This window comes from Ochotona princeps, chromosome 4, assembly GCF_030435755.1.
Source record: "Ochotona princeps isolate mOchPri1 chromosome 4, mOchPri1.hap1, whole genome shotgun sequence".
NCBI lineage: Eukaryota > Metazoa > Chordata > Mammalia > Lagomorpha > Ochotonidae > Ochotona > Ochotona princeps.
In genome coordinates, this window is record NC_080835.1 from 40605447 (window position 1) to 40620042 (window position 14596).

Here is a 14596-nt window from a genome sequence, read left to right on the forward strand (position 1 = left end):
TGTACAGTTAACTTGAATAGTGTGGGAGGAAGGGGGGTTGGGTGTGTACAAGGAACCTTGGGAACTAGTTTCCTGTATTCAGTTAGCTTGAATGGTGAGAGAGGTAGGAAGGGCTGTGCAGGAATCTTCGTTTCTGTGCCCTTTGGGCTGTTAATCTAACAAGCAGGTGCTAGCTAACCAACTGGTTACACCCCATTACAATTGCTTATTGCTGTTGAATATATATAAATATATACACACACATATACACATATATGGTATATATTCATGAATATAATATATATACAAATGTAAGTATGTGTGTGTGTGTGTGTGTGTGTTATTTAGGAAAGGGGTGGATTTAAACCCACTGGGGATGGATGAGATCATTCAGGAAAAGAAACATCTCAGAGGACTCTGACCTAAATCTGAAGTACTTTATGACTTACTTGCATAACAGGATTTGGCAATGGAGACCAAATGACTCTAGGTGAAGATGGAATGAACCAGGAGTGTCTAATATTTGGAGGCCTAGAAAGGTCATGTTCAGGGAAGGAGTTACTGATTGTGTTGAATGCTGATGAGATGTGATGCTAAGACAAACACAGAAAAATGACCATTGAATGTGACAACACTTAATTTGAATTCTGCTTCTGTTGTTCGCTAGTTGTATCACCCTGAACACTTTGTTTTGTACTATCAAGTCTCATTGTTCTTCTTTTCGTAAAAGGAATAATAATATTTCTCCTAAATAGTTATAACAATTAATGAACTAACATACTTATCTGAACAGTGGAAAACAAATGTGGGACTCCTTTCTTAAAGAATTATTTTTATCTGAAAGGCAGATTTACAGAGAGAAAGAGAGACACAGAAAGAGAGACAGAGAGAGAGAATCTTCTATCCATTAATTCACTTCTCAGATGGCCACAGTGATTGGAGCTGAGCTGATTTGAAGCCAGGAGCTTGGAGCTTCTTCCAGATCTCCCAAGTGGGTACAGGAGCCCAAGGATTTGAACCATTCTCTATTGGTCAAAAGTAGGGAACTAGATCAAAAGTAGAGCACCCGGGACATGAACCCATGGCTGTGGAATTCCAGTGCTACAGGTAGAGGATTAGCTTGTTATGCTACTATACTGGCTTCACCTGTCCCTCACTTTAAAGATGTTAATATGTTTTTGAGAAATCTGTTCAGTGGAAACCTATAAAATAGAAAATATTTCCATTAATGTTAGTAGGAAAAATGATTCATTTAATCTCAGCTGAAGATATTCAGGGAATAGTGATATTTTCTTACTAGAAATTGTTTTGAGTAAACTGGTGATTATTTTGCATGAAAGTAATGTCAAAACATCAAGCTATAGGATATATTTATTTAGTATGTTGTTTTTGTGAAAAAGTTGTTCTGGAATAAAAAAAGGTTTAGTCTGAAAGTGATAAATTTTTTCCAGAGCCATTTAAAACTTCCGAGTTGCTGTATAACACATGTCTAATTTACTGATCGTCTGTCCTGCATATGGCTAGATGAGGCTATATGAGGATAAGCAAGTAGCTTTTAACAGTTAGAACTTTCTGAGAACTTCTAATTTTAAAGACAGTATAACAAAAAGTAAATCTATTTATTATTAGTATCTTTTGCTGTCTAACAATGTGAAATATTCCCTCAACTAAACATTTGAAAGCATAATATACATTAACTGGAAATGAGAGAATCTCATGACAAAAATATGTCTGTTTTGAAACTATACATTTTAGTTTAAAAAACAAATCTACTCTTATTTGATACCTATTCTCCTGAACTGGCAAACTATTTTGTGAAGAATCATGCAACTCGAGCCCAGTGCTAAAGTCCTCACCTTCAACATGCCAGTACACCGTATGGGTGCCGGTTCTAATCCCAGCAGCCCCACTTCCCATCCAGCTCCCTGCTTGTGGCCTGGGAAAGCAGTGGAGCATGGCCCAAAGCCTTGGGACCCTGCACCTGTGTAGGAGACCTGGAGGAAATTCCTGGCACCTGGCTTCGGATTGGCTCATCACCGGCCATTGCAGCTGCTTGGGGAGTGAATCAATGGATAGAAGATCTTCCTCTCTGTCTCTCCTCTTCTCTGTACATCTGCCTTGCCAATAAAAATAAAATAAATCTTTTTAAAAAATCTTAAAAATATTCTACATCTCATTCTGGCAGAGAGGTGAGAGTATGAATGCAACAAGTTGATTTCCTGTTTGATGTTGAGCATATGCGTAGGAAGCATGTGTATTTCTTGACAAAATTTTTAATTTCCTGTTGAAAGACTTAACATAGACATGTATGAGATCGGTGTATCCTAAGGATTGTCTAGGTTTTGGTACCCTAAGTATCTGTGTACAATTTCTTTCACCATTATGCTTTTAAAGGAAACATTTTTGGTGTATTACTGTCCTTCCCAAACTACAAAGTTGCTTTATGGTGATTTTTATTTAATAAACTACTATACAATTGTTATTACTGGTTGCTGCTGGAGCTATCATGGTCCCAGAGCAATAGCATGTGCAGATTGCAAATCAACCCAAAAGAGTTTATTATGTGAATATTACAAAATGGAACTTAGTTCTGATCTCTCTGATAGTTGTCTTTTTTATTGATATTAAATTCAGTTTCCAGTTTAGTTGCCATCCAATAATGGGGTCTGTAGGCATCCCTAAACCTGAAATAGTGGATTGAGATGAACTCATGGGCATTCTTTTCTTTGCTTAAAGTAATTCTGTATGACTTACTTCAATTTATCTACTTTTTTCCTCCAGATTTGCTGTAAAGGTTTTCTATTTCACTCATTATATCATAGTGTTTTTCACATTTCAATAGATAGCATCAACATGAATTCTTTATAAGGACCTTAAAACAAACTTTGCCAAGTCCCAGAATACAGAAGTGAATTCACATCCCAATACTCGGCTGCCTCATGAATAAAGGAGAGCTTGTGCCTGACACTTTGAAGCTGTAGCTGTTAAACCATACAGAATATTTACCTCAATAAATCATTATAAGAAACTAAGGTACAATTATACCCACAGAGAAAAAGAACTCAAAACACTGTTTTATGTTTTTCGATGCCTATTCCCTTTCCCACCATGTTGTGAATTTTATGCATGTTTGTCATCCTTGGCTGCTCCAATGTATCTTTAAACTAATGGGTTCTGCTTTTTTTTTTTTTTAACATTCCTCATTAAATTTGTTATTTTTTAACACAGAGACATGATTTACATAGTGTACTAAAGTTTTACACTTAAAGTCAAATATATCTCATCTCTTTGGGCTGGAATAAAAAAATACTGATTAATTTATTTTGAATACAACATTGAATTAATTTCTTACCATGTGAGGTTTAAACCTAAATTCCATATTAAGGGTTTTTATTTGACATTTATTTTGTAGTACTACTGGGAAAGAGTAAAGAACAGGGTTATAAAGAGGAAGTAGACCACTTCCTTTAAGCACCAATCTTTCTTTTTTAGATTTGTTTATTTTTATTGGGAAGGCAGATTTACAGAGAGGAGGAGAGACAGAGGGAAGGATTTTCCTTTTACTGGTTCACTCCCCAGGTGGCTACAACAGTGGAGCTAAGCCAATCCAAAGCCAGGAGCCAGTTTCCATGTGTATACAGGGTCCCAAGGCTTTGGGCCATGCTTGACTGCTTTCCCAGGTTACAAGCAGGGAGCTGGATAGGAAATAGAGCAGTTGGGACATGAACTGGTGCCATATGGGATACTGGCATTTGCAAGGGGAGGATTTCGTTGTTGAGCTATCACATTGGACTGGAACTGTTTTGTTCCTTTAAAGGGATAATGGTAATATGAAAAGATACTTTTGTTCACCAGTGTGCATTTTATCTTTCTAAAAGTAAAAATCCAAAATCAAAAGCAAATCAGTAATAAAAGAAGAAATGACAGTGAACTTGATGAAGAATCAATGTGCAGATATTTTTTTCTAGAATAAATTACTATGGTTATCCAAGTAGGATAGAAAAAAATTAATTTTTAATAATATATCATTTGATGAGTGTATATTACCTACATAATTTATCAGTCATAATTTTGGCATTTTCTGAAGTGATTTAATTTTTTTTATTAATTATTTTGCATTATGTGACAGTTTCATAGGCTCTGGGAATCCCCCCACCCCTCCCCTTCCCCTCCCCCCTGGTGGATTCCTCCACTTTGATGCAGTATTACAGTTCAAATTCAATCAAGATTCTTTCCTTGCAAACATATACCAAGCATAGGGTCCAGCTACTTATTATCCAGATGGGTTGAACAGTTTCTTGGGGAGACCATTTCTGGTCCGAAGTTAGAGTGAAGTGATTTAATTTAAAACAATGTATTAGAAAATTAAAAATAATATATAAACATTATCTATAGAAAACAGGGACTGAATATAGATTGACTGAAGTTATATAATCAGATTGGATCAAAGAAATGTGCTTTAAAACAATGTGATATTATCTTTTATCAAGCCATGTAAATGGATGTTAGTTGGTTTTAATAAGATTTTTGATGAATTCTGTATTATCTGATATTAGTGCTGAAAAGTCTTCTTTGCTTTGTATTTTCTGATAGAAGGAATATAAGGACACATATAATGATAGGTTCTCTGGAATTCTGAGACCTCTTTTCCCAACTCTTTAGTATGACTCTTTTTATTTCTTCCTAATCATTAATCACAATATAAAATTATTGTATTTATTGTGTACTTTGCTTATTACATGCTTTCCATATTAGTCTGCTTTTGTTACTTTAATTAAAGTATATCTGAGGAGTCACTTAGGACATTGGTTTATTTTAGTTTACAGTTTGCAAGTTCACAGCCCTGGGTCGAGTGACCCTGTTAGTCTAGCACGTGCTAGAGGCTGGCGATGGCAGATTTTGTGCAGAGGCAGAATCATATGGGAAAGCAGTAGTGAGAGTCATAGGGAGTGCACCCTTCCGTCTTCCTTGGTCTCATAACACCATCCTGGCCCTCTACTCTGGCAGCCTAGTCCATTCCAGTTACTTCTCAAAGGCCCCACCTTCAAACATTTTAATTGGATTACGCTTCCACTCTAAATAATTAATGATTCCTTTAACTATTAACATAAAACTTTGGGGTTTCAATGTCTGCATGACTTCAGGAGGCAGTTTCTCTCCAAAACATAATGCCTTCCTGATAAGAGCTCTATGTGACAAGGAATTTGTTTATTTTAACATTATATTCTCACTGCCTAAACTGGTGTACTTGGTACACAGAATGTGCCTAAAATATATTTATAGAATGAAAGAATGAAGGAAGCCAATCTCATTCTCAGAATTTACTCATTATGAGGTGGTTAAAGTAAGTAAATCTTTAGGGTACATGAGCAAGCAAAGCAATAATTAACATAAGACAATGAAGATTTCCAATAAAGAAAACAATAGAAAACTATTAACTGAGGAATAGAAAAGGGCCCGGCGTGGTAGCCTAGTGTCTAAATCCTTGCCTTGCATTCACCAGGATCCCATATGGGCACTGGTTTGTGTCCTGGCAGCCCCGATCCCCATCTAACTCCCTGCTTGTGGCCTGGGAGGGCAGTTGAGGATGACCCAAAGCCTTGGAACCTTGCACCCACGAGGGAGATCTGGAAGAAGCTCCTGGCTCCTGGCTTTAGAATGGCTCAGTTCTGGCCATTGTTGCCAAGGGGGAGTGAATCAGTAGATGGAAGATCTTCCTCTCTGTCTCTCCTCTCTGTATATCTGACTTTCCAATAAAAATAAATACATCTTTTTTTTTTTTTAAAGAATAGAAAAATATTCACCTCAACTGTAGGCAACACTCTAGATTGCCTTAGGTAGCACTTACTTAGCAAGTGTTACACTGCTGGGAGAAGAGCAGCCAATAGCTGGTGGGCATTCTGGACCTGGATGATGCCAAAATCATGTTAAGTATACCCGTGTGCCAGCATAGTTACCTGTTTTGTTTGTTTTTAGATATGTGGGGGGGATGGTAGGCCCTGCCGGAAATTGACCTGGGGCCTGGAGTACTTTTTTTCTTTTTTTTTTTTTTTTAAGATTTATTCATTTTATTACAGCCAGATATACACAGAGGAGGAGAGACAGAGAGGAAGATCTTCCGTCTGATGATTCACTCCCCAAGGGAGCCGCAATGGGCCGATGCGTGCCGATCTGAAGCCGGGAACCTGGAACCTCTTCCAGTCTCCCACGCGGGTGCAGGGTCCCAATGCATTGGGCCGTCCTCAACTGCTTTCCCAGGCCACAAGCAGGGAGCTGGATGGGAAGTGGAGCGCTGGGATTAGAACCGGCGCCCATATGGGATCCCAGTGCGTTCAAGGCGAGGACTTTAGCCGCTAGGCCACGCCGCCGGGCCCCCCGAGGGAGTACTTTATAGGTGCGGAATGACTTCTGGGGGTTCCACAGCCTGGGCCACTGCATTCAGTAAAGGAGGGAGTTGGAATTGGTGGTTTAGAAAAGGGAAACCAGAGGGCATGTTTGGATCAGACCAATGCACCTGCCCATTTGGGAGACTTGGACTGGACTAGGTCGCATTGCTTGCTGCCCACTAGCACACATGAAAACTAGGGCTGCAGGGCCTGTCTGGTAAGGCTAGGCCACAGTACTCATCAGTCAATGTCAGGGCAGCAGCTGGACCATTCAATGCTGGGCCAACTGGCATGCAAGAGAACCAGGTTTTGGGGCAGATTCTGTAGGGCTATGTGAGTTCACACCTGTGGGTCTGCAGTACCCACTGTTTTTTTTTTTTTTTTTTTTTTTATTTTATTTTATTATTATTTTTTTTTAATGTGACACATTTGTTTTTATGCACTGGAATTCCCCCCACCCCTCCCCCCACCCCCACGGTGGATTACTCCACCTTGTTGCATTTCCATAGTTCAAATTCAGTTGACATTCTTTCATTGGAGGTTTTGACCAATCATAAAGTCCAGCATCTTATTGTCTTGGTAAGTTTTCTTGGTGAGACCATCTCTGGTCTGAAGGTAGAACCAACAGAGTATCATCCCAATCAAGTAAAAAACCCAACATAATATTTACAACCATTTACAACATTATGGCATTAATTGACATGGTATTGATTAACCAATGTTACTAGAGAAACGCATGTTCTCGGCCACAACCTGTGACTTCCTCATGGACATTTCAATTTTGGTTTATATTTAACCATGTTCTATATACCTTAGAATGGCTATATATTGCTATTCAGCTGTCTCTTGTCTATTTCAATGTTAGTATTTAGCATTTTATAGCATTGAAGCATGATTTTGCTGAACCTGGTTGTTTTTCGGGTAGTCTAACTCTATAACTTTAACAGGACAAATGTCAACAGTTTAGGTGAACGGTTTTGGGAGGGGTGTGCAGAGAAATCCTCAACACCCCAGAGAGGAGTAACTGATCTTTGTGTACCACCCAGTGAGTTATAAGTGCATCCCAGCTGGCCGCTTCCTGTCTGTTTCTAAACTTTCCTAGTTGTTCTCTGTCTATCTATTCTAATTTGTTTGTTCATGTTTGTTTGTTGTGAGGGGTTTCTGGAGCAATCCTGATGGTCCTTACAAAAGAGGGTGGGGACCCAAAGTTGGAAGCAGGCAAGGGCCAGAGAAAGCTCCTCTCCCTAGTTCCGATGGAAGTTTACTGTTCTTCTGTTTCTGCGGACCGCTCAGGGATCCTGGTTGTCGTTCCGATGACCCTGGATCCTTCAAAGGAGGAATTGGGCTTCTTCCATCCCACATTGTAGATCCAAATGGGACTGGGTGACCTCAGAGTTCTTGGCCTCTGAAGGCACTCCTTTTCCCCCGTAGTCTCCTTGGCAGTAGGGATGTAGTCTTCGGTGGTCGTACTGATAGTCCTTGGTGAGGCTTTGGGAGTCCTGAGGGTTTGGATAAAAGCCTCCTCCTGTCCCCCTGCTCCACTCTGGGGTCCCCTCCTGCTCTATGCGTTTGACCTCCTGTTAAGAGGTTGTTAGGATTGCTCCTGATTCCCTCCACAGGTCTTTGTAGTTTTGCTATTGTCTAATGCTGACTCCAGTCTGCTATGAGTTACCTGTTATGATCCTGATGGGTTATACTTCCCCCGTCTTCCTCACACCTACTGGGGTGATGTAAGATCTCTCTGCCCTCCCTCCCATTTCCAAGTATCATAGGGCCTTACAAATTTATTAGGTCTTACAATTCTTGATGCAGATCATAAGCAATCTGACTCATATCGATTGTTGGTTCATTGGCCACCTCACAACGTCCTATTGCATGAGACACAGGCTGTTTGGGGTTGAAACAATATTACTGTTTTCTGGATTGACTTCATTTCATGACAGCCACATCAGTTACCACCACCACAACAACATCAACAACAGAGTATAGCACCCTAGTAAAATAATGCGCCTCTGAGTAACCTATACATGCTTAATTAAAAGGAAACAGAGAAGTCTTTTGGGAAAAATGATGCCATCGTCTGCTTCATGAGCACGTGATGAATTTTAGTGGAAAGAGATTGTTTGGGAGCAATCAGACTGACATAAAAACATTACCGCAGTCTTGTTCAGTCTGTCCAGCCTCTCATTAAACTCCGGAAATTGTTGATGCATTTTGAAGCCAAACTCGACCTGACCAGCCCTCTACCCATCCCAGATAAATACTGGCATATGAGCTTCATTTAGAATTCCCATCCCTATCTTGGTTTCATGTTCATCAGAGGGGTAGTTACCTAGGAGGAAGATGTCCATTATTTCCCTACTAGGACACTCGAGCTTCTGGGTCTTGGTTTGGTTGGTAATTCAATCTGCTTCTAATAGTTCTTATGGGTAATCTCATTCAAACCTTCATGTCTCAGTCCCACTCTTGCCCTAGCGTTTATGTTTACTATTGCTGGGAATCACCAGAAATTCACCTCTGACCGACACAAAGGCTGTCCTTATTCAAGAATGTCCCTGGGCAGCTTTTTCTGATCATAAAACTCCATAGCTCGCCGCCGGGCGGCCAGCAGGCAGAGCCTGGCACCATTTGGTGCACTGGCCGCCCGAAACCAGGGATCCCCTCACTGCCTTGCGGCAGTGGTCTTGGCATGCTGAGTCCTCGTTCTCGGGTCCGGCCTGGTTGGGCCGCTCCCCCAGGGCCGAGTACCCACTGTTATATGTGAAAGCTGGGGTGGTAAGGGGTTGAGCTAGGCATGATGATGAAACTCACTGACACTCGTGAGAATGGGATTTGGGAGCAGGTCAGGCTGGTCCAGGCTGTAGCACCCACGAGAGCACTCAGTTCTGTGAGTGGGCCAGGCCACAGCACCTACCAGTGCATGCAAAGCCTGTGACTGGGGGCACGCTGTGCTGGGCATACTGTGCCTAGCACCCAGTGGCATGTGTGAGATCCAGGTCTGGAAGCAAGCTTGGTGGGGAAGGCCACAGCTGATGCTAGTGCACATAATGGCTGTTGCTGAGGGTGGTTCAGGCCAGGATAGGCAGGGCTACACCACTCATTGGCATGTTTGTGGGCTGGCTTCGGTGGCAGGCTGGGTTGGACCAAGCCTTAGTACTCACTGGTACATACAGGAGCCAAGATAGGATATGGGCCGTGTCGAGTTAGACTGTGTTACCCCTAAGTTCACATGAGAGGCAAGGATGGGGGAAAGCTGGGCAGGGCTAGGCCACAGCACCTGCTGGTGAGAGTTGGAACTGGGGGCAGACTGGACTAGCAGCGGATGCATCCACTGCCAAGTACCCAAGAATAGGGGCAGGTGATGCAAGGCTGGGTCAGAGCACTACCAGCATGCATAAGATCCAGGCTGAGAGCAGGCCTGGTGGGGGAACTAGGCTGCTTGACTGTGGATCCCACTGGTGGCAAGAGCCAGAGCTGGGGGTAGATTGGGCTGAACATGGCTACAGCACCCTTCACCGTGCATGTGGGCTGGGTCCAGGGTCAGGCTAGACTGGGTTGAACCCAGGCATCTGCTGGTGGTTGCAAGAGCCAGAGTGAATGTGGGCTGGGCTGGGCTAGGTTGTGGTACCACCAATCCATATGAGAGCCAGGTCTGGGGGTAGGCCAGGTGGGGATAAGCTATAGCACCCATTGGTGAGAGCTGGAATGGGTGCAGGCTGGTTTGGCAAAGCTGCAGTATCCACCAGTAATGCTAGGACTGGAAACAAGCCATGTGAGATCTGTGGCTGGGAGCTGGTCTGATAGGAGAACTTGGAGACTTTACTTGTTAGGTTGCAGTTCCCTGTTAGCTTACATGTGGGCCAGGTCTGGTGGTGGGCCAGGTTGAGCCAATCTGTGACACCTGCTGGCAGGTATGAGAGCCAAGACTGGGTGCAAACCAGGTCAGGTTGGACTGTAACACTCACCAGTTCACCTGAGGACTGGGATTGGGGGCTGGCTGGGCTGGGCTAGGATGTAGCACCTACCTGTTGGCCTGCATGTGAGCTGGGTTTGGGGAAGGTCAGGGCTAGGCTAGGTCACTACATCTACTGGCACATGCAAGAGCAAGAATAAGTTGGGCCATCCAGGCTCTACTGCAGCATCTGCAGGTAATTGCCAGGATTTTGTGTAAGTCATGTTATGCTGGATTGCAGTATTCCCTGGCAAGTGCAAGATCTGGGGTTGGAATGGGCCTAGTAAGGGAACGGTGGACACTCCTCTGCTGGACTGCTGCTCCTGCTGGTGAGCATGAGAGCCAGGGCTGGGGGTGAGCCAGGCTGGATAGGGCGGCAGTACCCATCGGCATATATGTGTTAGGTGTGGGGGTGGGTCAGATTGAGCTAAGCATAGCACCCATTAATGTGTACTAGAGCTGGATAGGATGCAGGACAGACTAGAGTGGCGCACATGCCAGCATGTGCAGGAAACAGGGCTGGGGACAGGCCTGGTGGGGGTTATTGGGGATTGCACCATCTAGGTTGTAGTTTCTGCTGGTGTTGTGTGATGCCTGGTTTTGTGGTGGGCTGAGTCAAGCTAGGTTATAGCACCTGTTCGTTTGAGTGGGTGATGGGGCTGGAGGTGGAACTGACCAGGCAATTGCATTCACCAGTATGTGCATAGGCTGATATGGGTGTTAGACTGAATTGGACCCTGTACTAGCTGGCAAACACAAGTGTCAGGTTTGGGGTCACTGCAGGTGAAGTTTCTTGGGGGCTGCTCCAGCTAGACCACTGGACTTCAGAACTTGGGAACATTATTCCCCACATCAGGGTCTCTAGGATGACATCAAATGACCATCCTTTGTCCCCAGGTACTGATGTAGTTTGGCAGCAATGAGCTATGCCCTCCCCTTTGCTTCCCTCCACCCCCCACAGATACAGGAAACATGGAAAAAATTGGAAACATTTGTTCTGCCCTTCTTCCTCCATACTTTGACTCTTCCAATCTTAATCAGTGTCTACGTGGGCATACATCCTTCTCAACTATGTTTATAACATTAAAAAGAAAATGTTAAAAAAGAGGAAAAGCATTGAACATGTGTTAATTTTCATGTAAGAAGAAAATGATTCACAAACATTGGAAGAATGAAATCAATAAACTAGAAAAGGAAAAAACAAAAATGGCTATAGTGGAAAAAAATCTGTTAATTCATTTTCAATGCATTTTTACCAAGCATCTTCTATATTATAAGGAACTATGTTAGGCATTGCCTCTGTTCTTAACAAAGTATTACCTTCAAAGAGCTTAAGTCTAGCAGAAAGATGAGATGTTTACACAAATAACAAGGAAAAATGAAAGTCATAAGAAAAGTTATAAGAAAAGTACAAGCAGAATTCTGTGGAAGTTCAAATTAGTCACAAAGTAACCAGGAACTCCATCTGTGTTTCCCACATCAGTGGCAGGACCTGAGCACTTGGGCCACCCTGTGTTGCTTCTCCAGACATATTGGCAGGCAGTTAGATTGGAAGCTGAGCAGCCAAGACTATCAGTTCCAGTGTAGGATGCTGGAATCTCAAGAGGTGGGGTAACCTGGTGCTCTCCACAATACTGGTCCCCCAAATTTGAATGTTCTGTCGGAAGTTCTACTGCTTTTTATCTGTGTAATCAAGGAACTTCACTAATCTTTATTCATTCAACAAATATTTATTGAGTACCTGCTAAGGAGCCCTATGCTAAGAACCTCAGTTTTTTTTTTTTTACATCAAAAGGAACTTGATAACACATACATTGTGAAATTGTTATATTGTCTATGAAATATCTACCAAAATACCTGATGCAAAGATTCTTTCCATAAGTGGTTATATATATATATATACATATATATATATGTAATTTTTAAAAATATTTATTTATTTTTATTGGGAAGTCAGATTTATAGAGAGGAGAGAAACACCTTCCATCTGCTGGCTCACTCCTAAAGTGGCCTCAACAGCTGGAGCTGAGCCAATCCAAAGCCACGAGTCAGGAGCTTTTTTCTGGTTTCCCAGGTGGGTGCAGGGTCCCAAGGCTTTGAGCTGTTTTCTACTGCTTTCCTAGGTCACAAACAAAGAGTTCGATGGGAAGTAGAGCAGCTGCGATATGAACCTGCGCATGCAAGGCAAGGACCTCTTATACATATTTTAAAAGGTGGTTATTGTTTGCTTAACTTGTAGTCATTCTACTATCCATTTGATCTTTTGCATTTTTTCTCATTGTAATTAACTACAGTAATGTAAGTAGAAGTGTAAAGACTGCATCTTATTTGTTATAGTATACATACATACATAGCAAATGTTTCTATGTTTTTTCAAAAAGGGAAATTCCCTTATAATCTTGAAGCAAAGAAAATTATTTTCAAGCAATGAAATGGAGATCATTTAAACTGAACTGAGTATATTTTTTTTTAGTCTTCCTGGAAATCTGGAATAAATGAAAAATAGTATTGTTATCTGATGAAAAGGAAAAGCTTGCCTTTTGTTTTCAAATGATGGAAACACTAGTGTCAGAAGAGTTTGTTGAATTGATCTTTATGTAAATGATTCTAATTTGCAGTTCATTCACTGCAAATGATGAAATTAGAATAGTTAGAAATTAGAATAGTTAATTTGATATAGGAACTGTTCAAAGATAAGTTAAGGTGGAAGTTGTATTATTGGTAAGATAAGTTAGGGCACTTCACAAGATTTTTCACTTATTGAACAAGTATTGACTAGCTACTGGAGAGTGAAAAACAGAAAAGTTATAGGAGTGTGATATTTGTAAGATGCGTTATGAAGTGATGCTTTTGAAAGAAATACAAATTCCTCTATGTTGTGACTCACTAGTGATACTTGATAGATAAGCTTTTAAAACATAAACCATCAGATTTAAGCATATTGGGAAAGAAAGTAAAGAAGCAAAAATAAAATTTAAAGTTTATGTTAGGCAAGAGAGAGGAGTAATCTAGGTAAATATATATTTATTTTATAGAGCTGTAGAGAGTATCTTTTTACAGTGGGCTGTAGTTAAGTGGTTACTTTCCAGTATGTATTTGCAGCCGCTTACATTATTATGAAATACTGAAAAGCTCAAAACTGACAAATAATCTCTGTTATTTAAATGTCTTTGTAATTAAAAATTCTCTTTAGGTTGGATCTTGGCACAGAAGTCTCTATATATTGAATACTCTATTTCGTAAAAAAAAACCTCACCAGACATTTTTAATTAGCCAAAAATTTAAAAAGAATATTTCTGGTAGAGGTGGAATATTAGGCATTCATAAGAGTAATAGAATGTTTTCTTTACCAGGCGATCTGAAAATTTACTTACTAGTTATTTTAGTTGAGGAAGAGCTAATTTTACTCCTCAAATTCCTATGCCAGGTTCAAGCTGGGAGCTGAGAACTCAATTCAGGTCTCTCACATGATTGGCCAGAATTTGAGTCCTCAAACCATCACTACTTCCTCCTAGGGACTTCATTAACAGGAATCTGGAATTAAAAAACTAGAACTGAGAACTGAACCCAGGTACTCCTATTTGGGACATGAAGATCCTAACCAGAGGTTTACTGTGAGGCCAAATGGCCACCCCAAAATATTATATTAGCCAATTTCCAAGTATGATAATGATCATTTAGCATTAGTATATGAAGCATTTTGGGATACTCTTATGGTTGACCACTAATTCATATTTGTGAAATGCACAGTTTCTAAGTGGTATATCACTCTGGTGTGATTTGTCATAAAATGTACGCTATATATACATTATGTAACTTTGTTAAAATGCAGATATAAGATATATTTTAAGTGTTTCATTAAATTCAAATTTTATACCATGTGAAAATGGTATGGTAATCATGTAATAATTTTATTTACTTATCATCTGGTTAGTTGTTATACATTTAAGGGAAACCTATTTCTTAAAGAGATGTATGGGAAGAATTATATATGTGTATATATGTATATGGCATAGGTGGTTTCTTTGACATAGACTATTTCATATGAGATGTAAAATACAATATTCAAGATTTTTCCTTCCTTGTTCATAAAATATTACGGTGCAACACAGGCTTTCTGAAGGTGTCTGGGACATCAAACACCTTCAGAAGATTAGAGACTCAGGAAAACAAGGAAGCTGGCCAGTGGGCTTGGAATGGGGGACTCTTCCAAATTCTCCATGCCCAGAAGGATTGAACAAGGATAATAATAGAGTAAATGATTGAATTTCAGAGCTTG